The sequence below is a fragment of the Hypanus sabinus genome, chromosome X1, assembly GCF_030144855.1.
Source record: "Hypanus sabinus isolate sHypSab1 chromosome X1, sHypSab1.hap1, whole genome shotgun sequence".
NCBI classification, from domain to species: Eukaryota; Metazoa; Chordata; class Chondrichthyes; order Myliobatiformes; family Dasyatidae; genus Hypanus; species Hypanus sabinus.
In genome coordinates, this window is record NC_082738.1 from 23,980,502 (window position 1) to 23,997,014 (window position 16,513).

A 16,513-nucleotide genomic window follows, 5' to 3' on the forward strand; every position below is an offset into this window, starting at 1 on the left:
GCTGCTGGGGGTGGTAGTGGAAGCAGACACAATAGTAGCATTCAAGAAGCTTTTAGATAGGGGCATGAATACACAGAAAATACACAGATCATATGCAGACAGAGAATAGTTTAATTCAGTATTGTGTTCAATGCTTTGGGCCAAAAAGCCTGTTCCTGTGCTGTACTGTTATATGTTCTAATTTCTTCACATAAATCTTTCTTGTTCCTGCTCATTCGTAAACCTCCCCAGACCTTGATCTTGATATACTTCATTTTCATCTCCTTCAGCTAGACTGGTTCCCGTCCTTTAATCACTCATGTTTTTCAACTTGCCAGGTTTCCACTACTAACCTTCTCCACTTCCTGCTTTTAAACTAATTCAATTCCCACTCTTTAAGTATTCCTTAGCCTCAAGATTTTCTGGCGAGAGTGCTTCACTTCATGCTTTTACGTTTATCTCATTTTTATAACCATATAACCATATAACAATCACAGCACAGAGACAGGCCATCTTGGCCCTCCTAATCCGTGCCGAACTCTTAATCTCACCTAGTCCCACCTACCCGCACTCAGCCCATAACCCTCCACTCCTTTCCTGTCCATATACCTATCCAATTTTACCTTAAATGATACAACTGAACTGGCCTCTACTACTTCTACAGGAAGCTCATTCCACACAGCTATCACTCTCTGAGTAAAGAAATACCCCCTTGTGTTTCCCTTAAACTTCTGCCCCCTAACTCTCAAATCATGTCCTCTCGTTTGAATCTCCCCTACTCTCAATGGAAACAGCCTATTCACGTCAACTCTATCTATCCCTCTCAAAATTTTAAATACCTCGATCAAATCCCCCCTCAACCTTCTACGCTCCAATGAATAGAGACCTAACTTGTTCAACCTTTCTCTGTAACTTACGTGCTGAAACCCAGGTAACATCTGCACTCTCTCTAATTTATTGATATCTTTCCTATAATTCGGTGACCAGAACTGTACACAATATTCCAAATTTGGCCTTACCAATGCCTTGTACAATTTTAACATTATATCCCAACTTCTGTACTCAATGCTTTGATTTATAAAGGCCAGCATTCCAAAAGCCTTCTTCACCACCCTATCTACATGAGACTCCACCTTCAGGGAACTATGCACTGTTATTCCTAGATCTCTCTGTTACTCTGCATTCCTCAATTCCCTACCATTTACCCTGTATGTTCTATTTGGATTATTCCTGCCAAAATGTAGAACCTCACACTTCTCAGCATTAAACTCCATCTGCCAACGTTCAGCCCATTCTTCTAACTGGCATAAATCTCCCTGCAAGCTTTGAAAACCCACCTCATTATCCACAACACCTCCTACCTTAGTATCATCAGCATACTTACTAATCCAATTTACCACCCCATCATCCAGATCATTTATGTATATTACAAACAACATTGGGCCCAAAACAGATCCCTGAGGCACCCCGCTAGTCACCAGCCTCCATCTCGATAGACAATTATCCACCACTACTCTCTGGCATCTCCCACCTAGCCAATGTTGAATCCATTTTATTACTCCAGCATTAATACCTAATGACTGAACCTTCTTAACTAACCTTCCATGTGGAGCTTTGTCAAAGGCTTTGCTGAAGTCCATATAGACTACATCCACTGCCTTACCCTCGTCAACATTCCTCGTAACTTCTTCAAAAATTTCAATAAGGTTTGTCAAACATGACCTTCCATGCACAAATCCATGCTGGCTACTCCTAATCAGATCCTGTCTATCCAGATAATTATTAATACTAAGAATACTTTCCATTAATTTACCCACCACTGATGTCAAACTGACAGGTCTATAATTGCTAGGCTTACTTCTAGAACCCTTTTTAAACAATGGAACCACATGAGCAATACGCCAATCCTCCGGCACAATCCCCATTTCTAATGACATCTTAAAGATCTCCATCAGAGCTCCTGCTATTTCTACACAAACTTCCCTCAAGGTCCTGGGGAATATCCTGTCAGGACCTGGAGATTTATCCACTTTTAAATTTCTTAAAAGCGCCAGTACTTCCACCTCTTTAATTGTCATAGGTTCCATAACTTCCTTACTTGTTTCCCACACCTTGCACAATTCAATATCCTTCTCCTTAGTGAATACCGAAGAGAAGAAATCGTTCAAAATCTCTCCCATCTCCCTCTGCTCCACACATAGCTGACCACTGTGATTCTCTAAGGGGCCAATTTTATCCCTCACTATCCTCTTGCTTTTAATATAACTGTAGAAACCTTTCGGATTTACTTTCACCTTATTTGCCAAACCAACCTCGTATCTTCTTTTAGCTTTTCTAATCTCTTTCTTAAGATTCCTTTTACATTCTTTATATTCCTCGAGCAATTCCTTTACTCCATGCTGCCTATATCTATTGTAGACATCCCTCTTTTTCCGAACCAAATTTCTAATATCCCTTGAAAACCATGGTGCTTTCAGACCTTTAACCTTTCCTTTCAACCTAACAGGAACATAAAGATTCTGTACCCTCATAATTTCACCCTTAGATGACCTCCATTTCTCTATTACATCCTTCCCATAAAACAACTTGACCCAATCCACTTTCTCTAAATCCCTTCGCATCTCCTCAAAGTTAGCCTTTCTCCAATCAAAAATCTCAACTCTAGCTCCTGTCCTGTCCTTCTTCATAATTATATTGAAGCTAATGCTATTGTGATCACTGGACCTGAAGTGCTCCCCAACACATACATCTGTCAGCTGACCTATCGCATTCCCTAACAGGAGATCCAACACTGCCCCATCTCTAGTCAGTACTTCTATGTATTGTTGCAAAAAACTATCCTGCACACATTTCACAAACTCTAAACCATCCAGCCCTTTTACAGAATGAGCTTCCCAGTCTACGTGTGGAAAATTAAAATCTCCCACAATCACCACCTTGTGTTTACTACAAATATCTGCTATCTCCTTACACATTTTTGCACTTGTATCACTCATATTACAGCTCTTAAATGCCCCCAGTTGTTGGTCTTCTATTAGTCCTTGCCTCTAAATTACTCTGGTTCAAGCTCTTAAACATCTTTGGTTCCTGCTCCAATTTCTGTACCTAAATTGCTGAAGTTCCTTCTTAAACTGCTTGTGTTTCCATTGCTAAACTGCTCCCTTTCCCATTTTACATCTACTCTTACAAACTCTATAGAAATTCCAGTTTTTGCTTTTAAACTACTTCCACATCAGCAGTTAAACTACATATATTCCTTCCCTTAAACATTTCTGGTTCTAGCTCTTCAAGTATTCCAAATTCTGCTCTAAAACTGCTCCGGTTTGTCCTCTTAAATTTCATTTTTTTTCCTTGCTCTTCAACTACTTTTTATGTTCCTAATCCAGGCTGATTGCCATGCTTAAACTACAAGGTTTCCTCTCTTAACTTTCTAAAATGTTTCAAGTTGAAGTACTTTTTTCTTAAGTAACTCTGGCTTCCACTCTGAAACTACTCCATTTTCCTCTCTGTCACTTCTCTGCTCTTGATCTAGCCCTGTTCCTATTCTTAATATATTCTAGTTCTTATTTAAACTACTTTTGCTCCCATTCTTAGGTTTCAATACTAGATAAGTTATTTGTATTCTTGCACCAAACTACTCCATCCCAGCATTTAAAGTATTTCAGTTCCACTTTTATGTTGCCCTGTTTCCAACAGTTAATGCACTTGTATTCCTGATGCTAAGCTACTTTGGTTACCACACTTTAAACTATTCCAACACCCACACTCAGAAGAATATAGGAGAGTATAGTCCTCTTAGTCTCTGCTCAGCAAAGTTGTCATCAATGGAACCAGTCCAGTGAGAATTTCACCGCACCCCCTTTTTACCAATATCTCATTTCATAGGTAAAGAGACGAGAACTGTATATAATACTCCAGGTGTGGTCTCACCAAGGCCCTATATAATTGCAGTAAAGCATCATTACACTTAAGCTCAATTCTTATGAAAGCACTTGCCTTCCTAATTGCCTATTTCACCTGTATATTTATAGTGACTTATGGACAAAGTTACTTGGATTCCCTTGAATGTCAACACTACCCAATCTGATTTATTCACCAAAGTGGATAACCTCAACTTTTTCCATATTCTAAAATCACTTGAGTTTCTGGTCAAATACTACTTCAGTTTCCCCCCTTAAACTATCCTGGCTCCCATTCTTAGGCTACTTCATTTTCTGCTCTAAGTCCACAGGAGTTCTCACATTTAAACTCACAATCCCAAATACCCATGGTTCCTATTCTTCATACACTCTAGTTTCAACTCTTAATCTTCTCTGTTTACCTCTAATTCCTGCTTTTAATCTAGCGGAGATACTGCTTTAAATTATTCTAGTTTTTACTTTTAAACGGCACCAATTCCCAGGGAGTAACAATGCATTTTGCTACATTAGCTTTGTTTACATGATTTATTTGAAAACTGCATGTCTGAGTTAAGGACGTGCTCCATATTACTTTATTAAAATGCCAAGTATTGGCCTTGCATACCACAGTTCAAACTGTAATTTTCCCATATACAGTACAAAAGATGTAAGATCTCATTACAGAAAAAATATTGAGACCATCTTAACACATGAGCTAGATTCACATCAAAAAATGCAATGCACATTCTCAGAAGAAATGAAACTCCAAAATATAAGATCCTAATGCCCATAAAAGCAAATCTATTATATAACTGCTATATCTTCCGATACTCTGCTAATTAACTGATAGGCTCACATGAGATACTTTGTTAATTGTATAAAAATTCATGTTTGTGATCACTTTGATTGCATATCAGGCTGCAGGATATGGAAATGCTTTCAAACCAGCATCCTTTAGAAAAGACTGGTCTATGTAGCTCATCTCCAGGCATGTATCTGGAACTCTTCCTGGCTTTAAAGCCCTTTAAGGGATTAAAAAAATTACAGAGGAATACTCTTCCTAATGAACCTACTTTGCACCTCTGGTAAATGCACAGCACAAAAATGGAAAAACAAGCAAACAAAGAAATTTGCAAAAATTAAAGGATTAAATTTCCACAGGGCTCATCCACATCTGTTTATGCTGCTTTCCAAGATTCTTGTGGCTATCCACCAAAGATGAGAGGAAATCCCTTTAGAAATTCGTCCCTAAGTCCAGACCAAATGAATAAATGATTACAGCAGACAAAATACAAAAGCAAGTTAACGCAAAACTATAGAAATCCAATTATCGCAAACTCTGATCAGAAGCTAGCACCTTAAAGAAAATAACTGCCAATGTCCAGAAAGTAGTTACTCACCCATCCCAAATCACTGCTTGACCTCCAGATCTCTTCAAAGTTAGACTGAACCAGACTTCATAATCCACTCTGTAACCAAATTCACACTAAGTACTTTTCCAGTCTCAGTCCCAATTTGTGACTCCTGCTTTCAGATGAGATATTAAGTATAGGCCTTCAGGTCGCAGATGGGTGTAAAAGATCTCATAAAACTATTCTGAAGAGCAAGAGAGTTCAACACAATATCTTGACCAATATTTATCTGGTTGTTATCTCATTGTTATTTGTGGGAGTTTGTGTAAATATTTTGCTTTTTTTTGCTATGAATAAATCAGCTGTTACAACAATGGCTACATTTGAAATAACCTCATTGGCTTTTTGGAGGCAATTTGGAGTGTCTTGAGATTATGGAAGAGTCTATATTCATGCAAACTTTTCTTTCCTTTTTCTCAGTATCTATCATCTCAGCATCCTGATAACTGTCTCCATCTAAGATGGATCTAGAGAAATGCAATAAAAGCAGAAATGCAGGAAATATTCAGCAGATCAGGCAACATCTGTGGAAAGACAAAAAGATTCAATGTTTTAGGTCAAAGCCCATTTGTCAGAACTGGCAAAGGGTATTCCTTATTTTGGTGAAGGGTTTTTGACCTGAATTAATCTGATTTCTCTTTCACTGATGCTGCCTGACATGTGTTTTTAGTATTTTCAAATTTCCTTTCTGAAATTATTTTATATTCACTTAGAGAAATAGAGATATTGAATGATGGATATACAGAGAAAGCAAAGCTACACAAACAAAGAGAGCAAAGAAACAAAGTTAACAGTTTAGGTTGATGAACTTACATTAAAAGAGATGTGATGAAAGGTTATCAATCTGAAATATTAACTGTGTTTCTCTACCCACAGATGCTGTTTGAGCTGCTGAGTGTTTCTGGAATTTTCTGTTTTTCTAGCATTTGAAGCATTTAGCTTTCAGTAAGACAGATAATTGAATTAGGGAATGCAAAGAGGCTGTTTCCTCTCCAAAAATTGTTGAAATAGTTTTCCATATTAAGGATGCCCTATAAATCTGACATTTTGTTTCAGGTTTTGCTTGAGGGGAGTTCTGGAAAATGCAGCAAAAGTCAAGATTCTGCATTTAAATCATCTTCTTGGCTGACGTTTAAGCAAAGAGTAATGTGTCCTCTTGAGAAGTGGATGTAATGGCAAATCTTTGCACAGGTCAGTGGTATTCAATAACATTTTGTTGCGGTCCGCAGTTGCACTCATTGACTCATTTGAGGTTTCCTCTTGGAAATGCTTCAACACAGTGAACTTCTGGTTTTGATCATTTCTCTTTGGGGTGTTGCCAAACATAAGCATTTTCCCATAAGCTGATAATAAGAAGCTTCAGAACCAAAACTGTGGCACTAAACACTCAATTAAGCTCAATTACGCTTACCTGCAGTAATAGAATTGACCTGTCCCAATCTTGTGCATAATAGAAATGGAGAGGTAATTGAGATTCCACAATACAGAACATGCCATCCAGCACACTTTTCCTTAATCAAACTTAAAAAAAAGGACATAAGACATTTAGTGCAGAAACATACAGATTTACCAGAGTCTGTGTTGTACCCAGCGTCCAAGATTTGGTTGCATTGAAATCAGTACAATATGCAGTGGCAAAGGATGATTTTTTGGGCAGCAAAACTAATAAGTATTAGAGTAATTAAATTACGTTAAAGGTTGGGGATACGTGCAACAATTTGTAGAGATTTGAAAGAAGGAATTCAGTTGCAAATACTGCTATCCTTGTAAGTACCTACCCATTTATTTATTATAGTGCACATAGACCTCTGGTTCAAATACATGCAAGTATTTATGTACTTTTGCACATTTATCAGTATTTCTCACTTTGTTTTTATATAATTCTTTATTCTTTAGAATTGTTGAATGTTGTTTCCTGTTGCATGCCATGCTAATACACCACAGAAAATTCGTACTACATGTAAATACATACAGTGAACAAAATCCTTGCACTGCTACTCTGCAATTCAACAAGGTCACGTGACAACACTTCAAGGGCAATTAGGAATGGGTAGTAAATGCTGGCTTTATAGGCAAGCATCATAAAAAATGAATAAATACATAATAATAATGTATTCTTTAAAGTTACCTCTTTTGCCTCACCTCACCAGCTTCCCAAAAACTCAAGCCTATCTGGTAACAGCTGGTTTGATTTCCATTGCCAGACTGGGCTGGTTTAGGATGTGACCTCTCACCCCTCTCCTACAACCATTCACTCTGCAGGGATCCTCCTTGAGAAGAGTGGCAATACCTCCTTTCTTTTTTCCCCAAGTCCATTTTTTCCTTGCACCTCTCCCTCTCTCTGGCCCCTCCACCTTTACCTCTGACCACTGTATGGGCACATACTTGTTAAATATCCATTCAACCAATTCTCATAAGAAATCGGAGCAGGAGTAGGCCATCTGGCCCATTGAGCCTGCTCCGCCATTCAATAAGATCATGGCTGATCTGGTCATGGACTCATCTCCGCCTATCTGCCTTTTCCCCATAACCCTCAATTCCTCTACTATGCAAAAATCTACCCACCCTTGTCGAGTACATTTACTGAGGTAGCCCCCACTGGTTCATTGGGCAGAGAATTCTACAGGTTCACCAATCTCTGGGAAAAGCAGTGAATAGTGATAGAAATGGATAAATCACTGGACTAGCAATCCAGAGACCAGATCTAAAAAATTGAAGATGTGAATTCAAATCCCTCCATGGTAGCTGGGAAGTTAAATTGTTAATTTGGTTATCTGGATTAAATTTGAACTAAAAACTAATTTTACTAATAGCAATGACAAAACTACTGGATTGTCTTTTAAAAAGCCATCTGCTTAAGTAAGATGCCCTGTAGGGAACAAGATCTGCCACCCTTACCTTGTCTAGCTTATAGATCCTTCCCAGATGATGGCAGCATTCTGTTCCTGAGAACTGTTTTTTACCCACAGTAGATGACAAACCTATCCCACTGGTCTCTTAAGCGCTCCAAATAGAGCAAGTCAAACATTTGTAAGGTAACCTGCATGTGTGACTCAAGATCCACAAAAGTGATGTAGCAGACTGGCCCAATGAATCACTCTACTGATCATAACAATTGTCTGGACCATTTGGCACCTGATTTCAACATGGCAAAGTCACTTCAAGTCTAGAAAAGGACTGAAACCTGCACTTTTACCCATCAGACAGATTTCCATATGTAATATTAATGTAGTCATCTACAATGTCATGGATAATGAGGGCCTTTGTCTCAACAGAAAAGAAGTTCTGCAAGGAGCTGTGATGCTGGTGAAGAGGGGTACAGGGTGTAGCAGTGATAGTTAAACCACTGAACATAGAGCCCCATAACTTGTGGTTTCTTTGTTACTTTTGTATGGTTTAATCATCAAATAAATTTTGACCTTGTTAATATCCCTTTGATCGGTGGCCATTTACCAAGAGAACTCTAACTCGTAAAACCTATCAGGAGATGCGGAGGAGGCTTGACTCAGAAGCAGAGTAGCAGAGACGACTTAGCAGTGAGTGACAACTCTAATAGTAGACTGCAAAATAACAAGCTATGGAGGGCCACTGAACAAGAGAGAACAAAAACTTACACAACAGGGTCAACTTTAGGCAGGAAGAGTGGAATCTAGGAACAACTGGTCAAGGCCAGTTGGTTTGATGAATGAAAAGGGACTGTAGCTGAGAACTGGTTTAAATAGGCTGCAGGTGATGAGTCTGGAATGAGGAGCAGGTGAATTGTATTAGCTGGGTGGAGGCTGGGAGACAGCAGTGGGAAATAATCCAACAAGCACCAAGATAAATTTTAGGAGGGGGGAGTGAAGGTGTTGGTCTGAAATTTTGACTGTTTATTAATTTCCATAGATGCTGCCTGACCTGCTGAGTTCCTCCAGAATTTACTCTGTGTTACTCTGGTTTTGTAATTAGTTGTTCCAAGTATATATCTCCAAAATTGCTCAGCTGTAGTCTGGGATTTTATTCATTTCTGTGTGAAAACCAGCCAATAAATTGACAGAGATCAACACTTTTACCTTTGTGCAGGATATTGTTGGTGGCACCCATTTTTCCAATATTTCACCCTTCATAAATAGTTTGTGAAGCTGGTTTATTACTAAAGGTATATAATCACTTATACCAATGTTGTTTTCCTGATTCTATAACAACAAGTGGAAGAATTAAATTTAATGATTTGTAAATCAGAATGATGTATTATTTTTTCATTGTACCAATAATTTAAAAAACCAAATTAAATGTTGCCACAAAAACAGGCTTCTTGAAGAATTTATTACAATGAGACAAAAGCTTGCACGCAAAATAGAAATAGGTTTAAAATTCTCCCTACTTTCTCAGGGATCACCATTTGGACCCTGCACTCACCTGAAGTGATCTGCCAATTATCATGAACCACCCTCACCTCCACAGCATGCGCACACACACCCAAGCCACCAATCATTTTAGTTGGTGTGGTGATAAATGTACTAAATCTCTACTTAAGAATGCCAGTACCTATAGTCTCTCTTCATAGTTATTGCTTTTGTTTCCTATTGCCAAATTGATGAATATGTTGGAACTTTATTTCTATGTTGCTACATTTTTCTGCTTACTATGTACCTGAATTGCTGTAATTTAATTTGAACATGTATATACGCTATCCTAGCAATTTGATCATTTTGCACATACCTGTAAATGAGATGTAAAACCAGATTAGATCACACTCATGACTATTTCCAATCAAACTGCAAACATCAAGAAGTACAAAAAAACTGGATGAACTCAGCAGGTTGGGCAGCATTTGTTGAAAGAAGCAGTCAACGTTTCGGGTCAAGACCCTTCGTCAGGACTAAAGAAGGAGGGGGCAGGGGCCCTATAAAGAAAGTGGGGAGAGGGTGGAAAACCAATCAGAGGAAAGATCAAGGGTTGGGGGAGGGGAAGCAGGAGAGGTGAAGAAGGAATCGAAGGGGAAAGCACTATGGGTAGTAGAATAAGGCAGAGTCATGAGAGGTAATAGACATGAACATCAAGAAATTGCTTAAGTAGTTTCCTGTGATCTTTTCCCTGCGTCAGTCACACACCTAACTTGCACATGGGATAATTCTTTGCTGATGTAAATTGGAACTTTTGGGTGTAACCCAAGACTTTAATTGAAAACCCACAGAAGAGTGAGGAGCATGATAGTTGTAAACTCTGAGGAAAGCAAAGTACAGAACAAATTTTGCAGAGGCAGAATATTTTGTGCAAAAGTCTATTAGCACTGATCCTATGTTATATTTGGGGTTGGAGAGTTTGGAGTGTGGGGGAGAGAGGATGAAAATATTTTTGAGATAAAATCAGAAGCAGCCTCCTTTGCAATGTCAATTTGTATGGAAGTTGTGACAATAATGTGCTTCTCAGGGCCAGCATGTATAGTATTGGTTGCAAATAGAGTATTGACAAGCCACGTGGAGTTGATAGACAAGCTCCATATGTCTTCTGCATTAACAAGTGCAGGAGGCATAGTGTTGGCTTCCAGGATTCGCTGTCTCTTGTGATGTGCTAATTTGGTTACTCTAACCAGTTGGATAATCAGCCATTATAATTCTACTGGTGAGATAACTGTTGAAAATCTATCTCGACCTCCTTTCAGCCTCGTGACTTATACATACATCAGTTTAATTATGAGATGGATCTCTTTTCATTAGTTCTTTTTCTATTCTTCATCTCCTGATATATTACTTGCTTCTTTCTATGAAAAGATGGAGTCTAAAACACCTCTGGTCCTCTGTGACATTTGACCATATCTGATTGAAAATTTGGATTTTGCTTTTGACTTGCATAGAAGTAATTTTGTCTTCAAAAGTTTCACAGAAGCAAATTATGGACAGTACTAAGTTTCATGGTTAGGATGGTTCCATGTGACAAAATTTTATCTCAAGGATTTTTGGAGCCTGGAAGTCTGTCTCTTGCTTTAACCATCCTTTGTTAAAAAAAGATTTCTTAGGAACAGTCATAAACACAGGAAAGTTTGGGCTTGATTTACTGCTCTGGCCTTTCAGTATTTGGCCATCTGGCTTTTCAGCATTTTAAACACAAAAAAAACTGCTCTGTTTAACAAATCCCCAAATATCAAATATGGAGTTTTAACTCTATCCTGTCTTGTTACTTAACCCATTTCATTACTGGCCCGAGAATTGGTACAGTTGGTACAGAAATGGTACAGTTTCACTTCTGCAAGAAAAAGATTTTGCCAAATTATGGAATGGAAATTCCTTCTATATATTCAATTGGCCACCAGCTCATGAAATATGTACCTTTATAACATCACTTGTGTGGGGAGCATTAGACAGTTGTGATTCAGTTCCTACTCCACTGTAACTAGCTATTGAAGGAGGAGTTGTGGCAATGACAGTAAAAGGGACCCACAGCAGCAACTTACATTTCTTCATTTGTTTGTGAAGAGTTGAAGGATCTGTCGCAAGAAGTGTATCAAAATCAAATACCCTCCAATAAAAAACAAAGATGCCAACTTCTTAGAATGGTGGGGAGATTGAGTGTGGGCAGTGATGAGTGTTGGAAGAAGTTGCTGTGTGAGTTGCCTGTCCTTTGTACTTGCTTTTAAATGAAGGCAGTCCGTTTATCAGGAGGAAGCCAAATGAAAATGTATTCCTCAGTTTTGGTTACATTCGTTGGGAGGTCTGTACCTTTATCAAGAAAAAGCTTGATTATGCATCATTCCCTTTGAAGCTGAGGTTATCCAAAGGAAACCATGAGACATCTATCTATTAGGTGTGGTAACTGAAATTAGTAGGTACAGTGGACTGTCTCAGCATGAATGAGTCGTGAGGTTCCTGGGTGCATAGCAATGATCATAACAATTTTGGTGCTCACACTCCATCTGTACATTCGGGAGCAACAGTCTTTGTGGTTACATGTTGTTCCCTGAACCACTAATATGCAGTAACAAAAAGCTCTTGGGCGTCATCCAGACTTGCATAAGAACATAAATTGCAGTCTTCACCTCCTTTGAATGTAACTTCCACACACTCCGACCTACCTCTAAATTATTAGTTCCAAATAATCCAGGTGTGAGATTATCCCTATTTTTATTATTGTTTTCCAGTGAATGTATATCTGAAGCATTTTCACAGGGGAGTTGCTAATTTTGCATTCCAAATGGGTTGGTGTTACCAATGTCTTTTGCCTTTTGCTCATAGGTACATCAAATGCATAGAAGCATGTGTTTAAAAGTTTCAATTTGCTTTATACATATAGGGAATCATGTTTGACTTTATACTTAAATTAATTTGTATAGTGCATAAAAATCATTTATACAATTGAAATTCAGGCACAATCTTTCTTGAAATTACTTAGCTAATCCCACATATTTGAGCACTGAATTATCTGCTGGGCTGGGTTAACATAATAACTGATTATTCAGAAAATAAGGAATTCTATTTTACCTGTTTTATCAAAGTATACCAGTTTCCTTATCTGAGCCTTCTACTTCTTCAAGTAAAAATGCCATTACATTTGTCATAGGAAGATAAGACCACTAGTCTGTGACTTTCTCCAGCCTTTCAGACTGCTAATTTCTTCAAGACTGCTGATTTTTTAGGAACTCCACCCTGGGATCTCACCATTACCACTACAGAGACATTTACTTGACAACAGTTAGTTAAAGTTGCCAATAGCTTAGAAGAGAAAGCCACTTAGGAGAAGCGTTGGGACACGAATGAGACTGAGGACCTGGAATAGAAGATGCTGTTTTTGAGAGAAAATGCATACAGATGAATTGATATAGCTCAGAGATACAGATCACTTTGCCTAGACCTAGCTGGCTAATTTACTACTGCAACCTGAGCTGTGTTACAATGCTTTTGCTGCTGATCTCCTGAAGTCCAGTTGAAACTGCATTTAGTGAGAAAACTACTCATTGCCACATTCAGCCAAATGATGCCAAGAGCAGTCTGATCAATGATGGCTTTAGAGTTTTGAAAGTGGAGATGGAGGCCTGTCACCCTAGTCCTAGGATAACACTGCAGAAGGCAATGTTGTAGAGCCAACCATCCTCAGTTGTTTCATCAGTGACCCTACCTCCATCATAAAGTCAGAAGTGGGGATGTTTGCTGATGATTGCACAATGTTCAAATCTACTCAAAATTGCTTAGAAAATGAACCAGTCTGTATCACTTGCAGCAAGTCCTAATCATTCAGAATGGACTAATAAGTAACAAATAATATTTGCATCATGCAAGCACCAGGCAGTGACCACCTCTGCTTGGTGATCTTAACTAACTACCCATAATGGAGACAGAAGATACTGCAGATGCTGGAGGAATTCAGCTGGTCAGGCAGCATTTGTGGAGAGAAATGGACGTCTTGATCTAGTTGAAGGGTCTTGACCCAAAATATCGACTGTCATTTCCTTCCACAGATGCTGCCTGACCTGTGCAGTTGCTTCAGCATCTTGTTTGTTGCTTGTACCTCCCCATGACATTCATTGTTAAATCCCCACCTTTCAACATCCAGGAGTCACCGTTGATCATTAGCTTTACCACCACTTCAGCTAGCAGACCAGAGACTGGGTAGTTGTGGCAAATAACTCACTTCCTGACTTCACAAAGCCAATTTACCATCAACAAGGCACAGAAGACTCTGCTTTTCTGCATGAGTGGAGCTCTGACGACACTCAAACAACCTTGCATCATCTAGGACCAAGCAATCTGTTTGGCCAAACTCATTCACTTTGAGTGGTTGATTGGTCACCACTTACTACTTGCATTGCTAGGGAGAAGAGTGTCTGCTGAACATATTTCCGACATTAGTCCAGCAACTGTAAGTGAATCTCTAGAAGTAATATGAGAGTGTGATACTGAGATGGGTCAAGATCTTCATTGTTTTCCTCCTCTGCACTAGATTCTCCTGCAGATGTCCCTCTTGTGCTTTCAATTTGTCCTGCTGTGTCACATTGTGTAGAGTAGGCGCACAATGACTAACCAAAGGATCTAAGATGCTGGTATTGTAGTAGGTAGTTTGCTGGACTAATAAGGAATTCAGGATCCACCATGGGGGTGGAATAAAGATTTATTTTGAAATAAAGGGTTTAGTAGTGATGACCACAATAAACACCACAAACTAAAAGGCCACAGATGGCAGATGATGGAAACTTAAGATACAAACAGAAACTGGTGGAAACATTCAGTAGGTTAAGAATATCTATGAAGACAGGAACAAGAGTTAATGTTACAGGCCAATGACCTTTTATTAGAACTCAGCAGGTTGAACAGATATCCTTTGTCTCCAAGCAGTCAGTCTTTAATCAAACAGCTTTAAAAAAGATCAATGAGTTCAGACTTCCTCAGGAGGAAATGATCATGATAGTTCCTAGGAATCTAGGGCACATGTACATTGATATATTTTCTTGGTTGGAGGCCAACTACACATTGATGGTCTGGAAGCCTTATAGTTTATGAACGTGATTTCACCATGAGTATTTTCAGAACAACTCACATATTGGTTTTAAAATAAGCTGCTGTAAGCACTGACTATTTATTAGTATATTTGCCACTCTTTCAATGAACCCACTAACCTGGTGTTCTCTTCTATCCTTCGTTTCAATACTGAATTTCAGGAATCTCAACAAACTCATGCATGACAGTCTCACTGAGATTGCAGTACACGGAATTAAATATTCAGTTCACTATGCCTCTAAGATCAGTGTTTAGGTTGAATCCAGAAGTTTTCTTTGTTGGAATCAGCTCAGAATACACTGACATTTTAGCCACATATAACTCCCCTATTCTTCTATAAACTTGTTACAATTAATTATATCCTCGTCCCCCGACCTTCCTCTCTATCTTTGTAGGACAGGGTTTCTCAAATGGGGTTCTGCAAGAGATCACTAGGAGTTCCATGGGAGATCATGATTAAAAAAAAACATTGTGTTTTGGCACTAGCCATCACAGTGGTGGGCAGTGACCGGGCAGCCCCGTTAGCAATCTGGTTAGAGGCCTCTCAGCCCAGTATGGCAGTGTGCAATAGGACCATGTTGATTTGGTCGAGTCCATTCTCAGTTTTTGACGTGAGATAGGGGAGGCCTTTGATAATCGGTGAGGGGAGGATGGTAAGCTGTTGAAGAGTGTAAAGTGCATTTTCCCAGCATTGAATGGACCTGCCCAACTTGGGCTGTGACATCACCCTCTCCCTGTGTAAAATACATAGGGGTATTTTATTAACCCCAGTGTTTTATCGAAATGTCTGATGGTCCAATGTGATTTTTGAAGAGGACGTGTGAGATGAAAGAGGAGGATTCTAGGCCTAGGCGTACAGACAACCTAATAAGGTTAATGATGAAGAATTACAATCTTCAGAGTCATTTCACTGCATTAGTTCAACAACAAACAGACACAAAAGAAGTCTGTCTTTACAATGAAAGTTTCTTATCAATGGATTTTACATGGACGGGTGATCCAAGTTGTCCTGTTCCGTTTTGCCTGGTCTGTGGCAAACAACGTACAAATGCAGCAATGGACCCAACAAAATTGAATCACAACTGTATGACACGTAAAAGGGCTGATTATTTTAAACTGCTATTGAAATCACAAAACAAACACAGTAAAGATTTTGTTAATAAAGTCAGTCAATAAAAGGGTTTAGGAAGCAAGTTATTTAGTAGCAGAACTTACTACCCAGAAAAGGAAAAGCCACACAGTTGGTGAGGACCTAATAGTGTCAGCATGTAAAATTATAGTGAGTAAAATACTAGGACAATATGCAGCATGAGAAATTGAAAAGGTTTCACTCTCAAACAGTATCATAAGTCAATATATTGATGACATGCCATGTGATGCTGAAGAGGTTTTGTGTGATAAACTGAAGAACAACAGCTTCTCTGTCCAGTTTGATAAGTCACCAGCTTTCATCAATAAATGTCATGTTCTATTCATATCTCTTTGGTGTATGGTTTTTCATAACTTTACTATTCAATATTGTTAATAAAGATTCATGTTGTAAATAGCCTTAATTAAAATCAATTTACAACCTTTATTTTAATTAAATGCACTGAGCCTACCTTTAGAAAAATTAATCCTATTTTAGCTTAAGCCAGTTATTAAACAGAAATTTATTATGTTTGCCTTTGAGTTTTTAAAATTTATGAAAGGGAAAGAAAGAGTTTAATTTCAAGAAAGGTAAGCTAAGCTTAACTTCCTGTTTTCTTTTTCAAAA

At 38.6% G+C, this 16,513-nt stretch overlaps 1 long non-coding RNA gene across 3 annotated transcripts in view; it reads left to right on the top strand.

Annotated features, from left to right (window-relative positions):
- LOC132384706 (uncharacterized) overlaps positions 1-16,196 on the top strand; it is a 40,094-nt gene extending 23,898 nt beyond the window's left edge. For all 3 annotated transcript variants that reach the window (XR_009508992.1, XR_009508993.1, XR_009508994.1), the window contains one exon: positions 6,347-16,196. This is a non-coding gene — a long non-coding RNA (uncharacterized LOC132384706). The remainder of the gene's footprint in view (positions 1-6,346) is intronic.
- Positions 16,197-16,513: the final 317 nt, after the last annotated feature.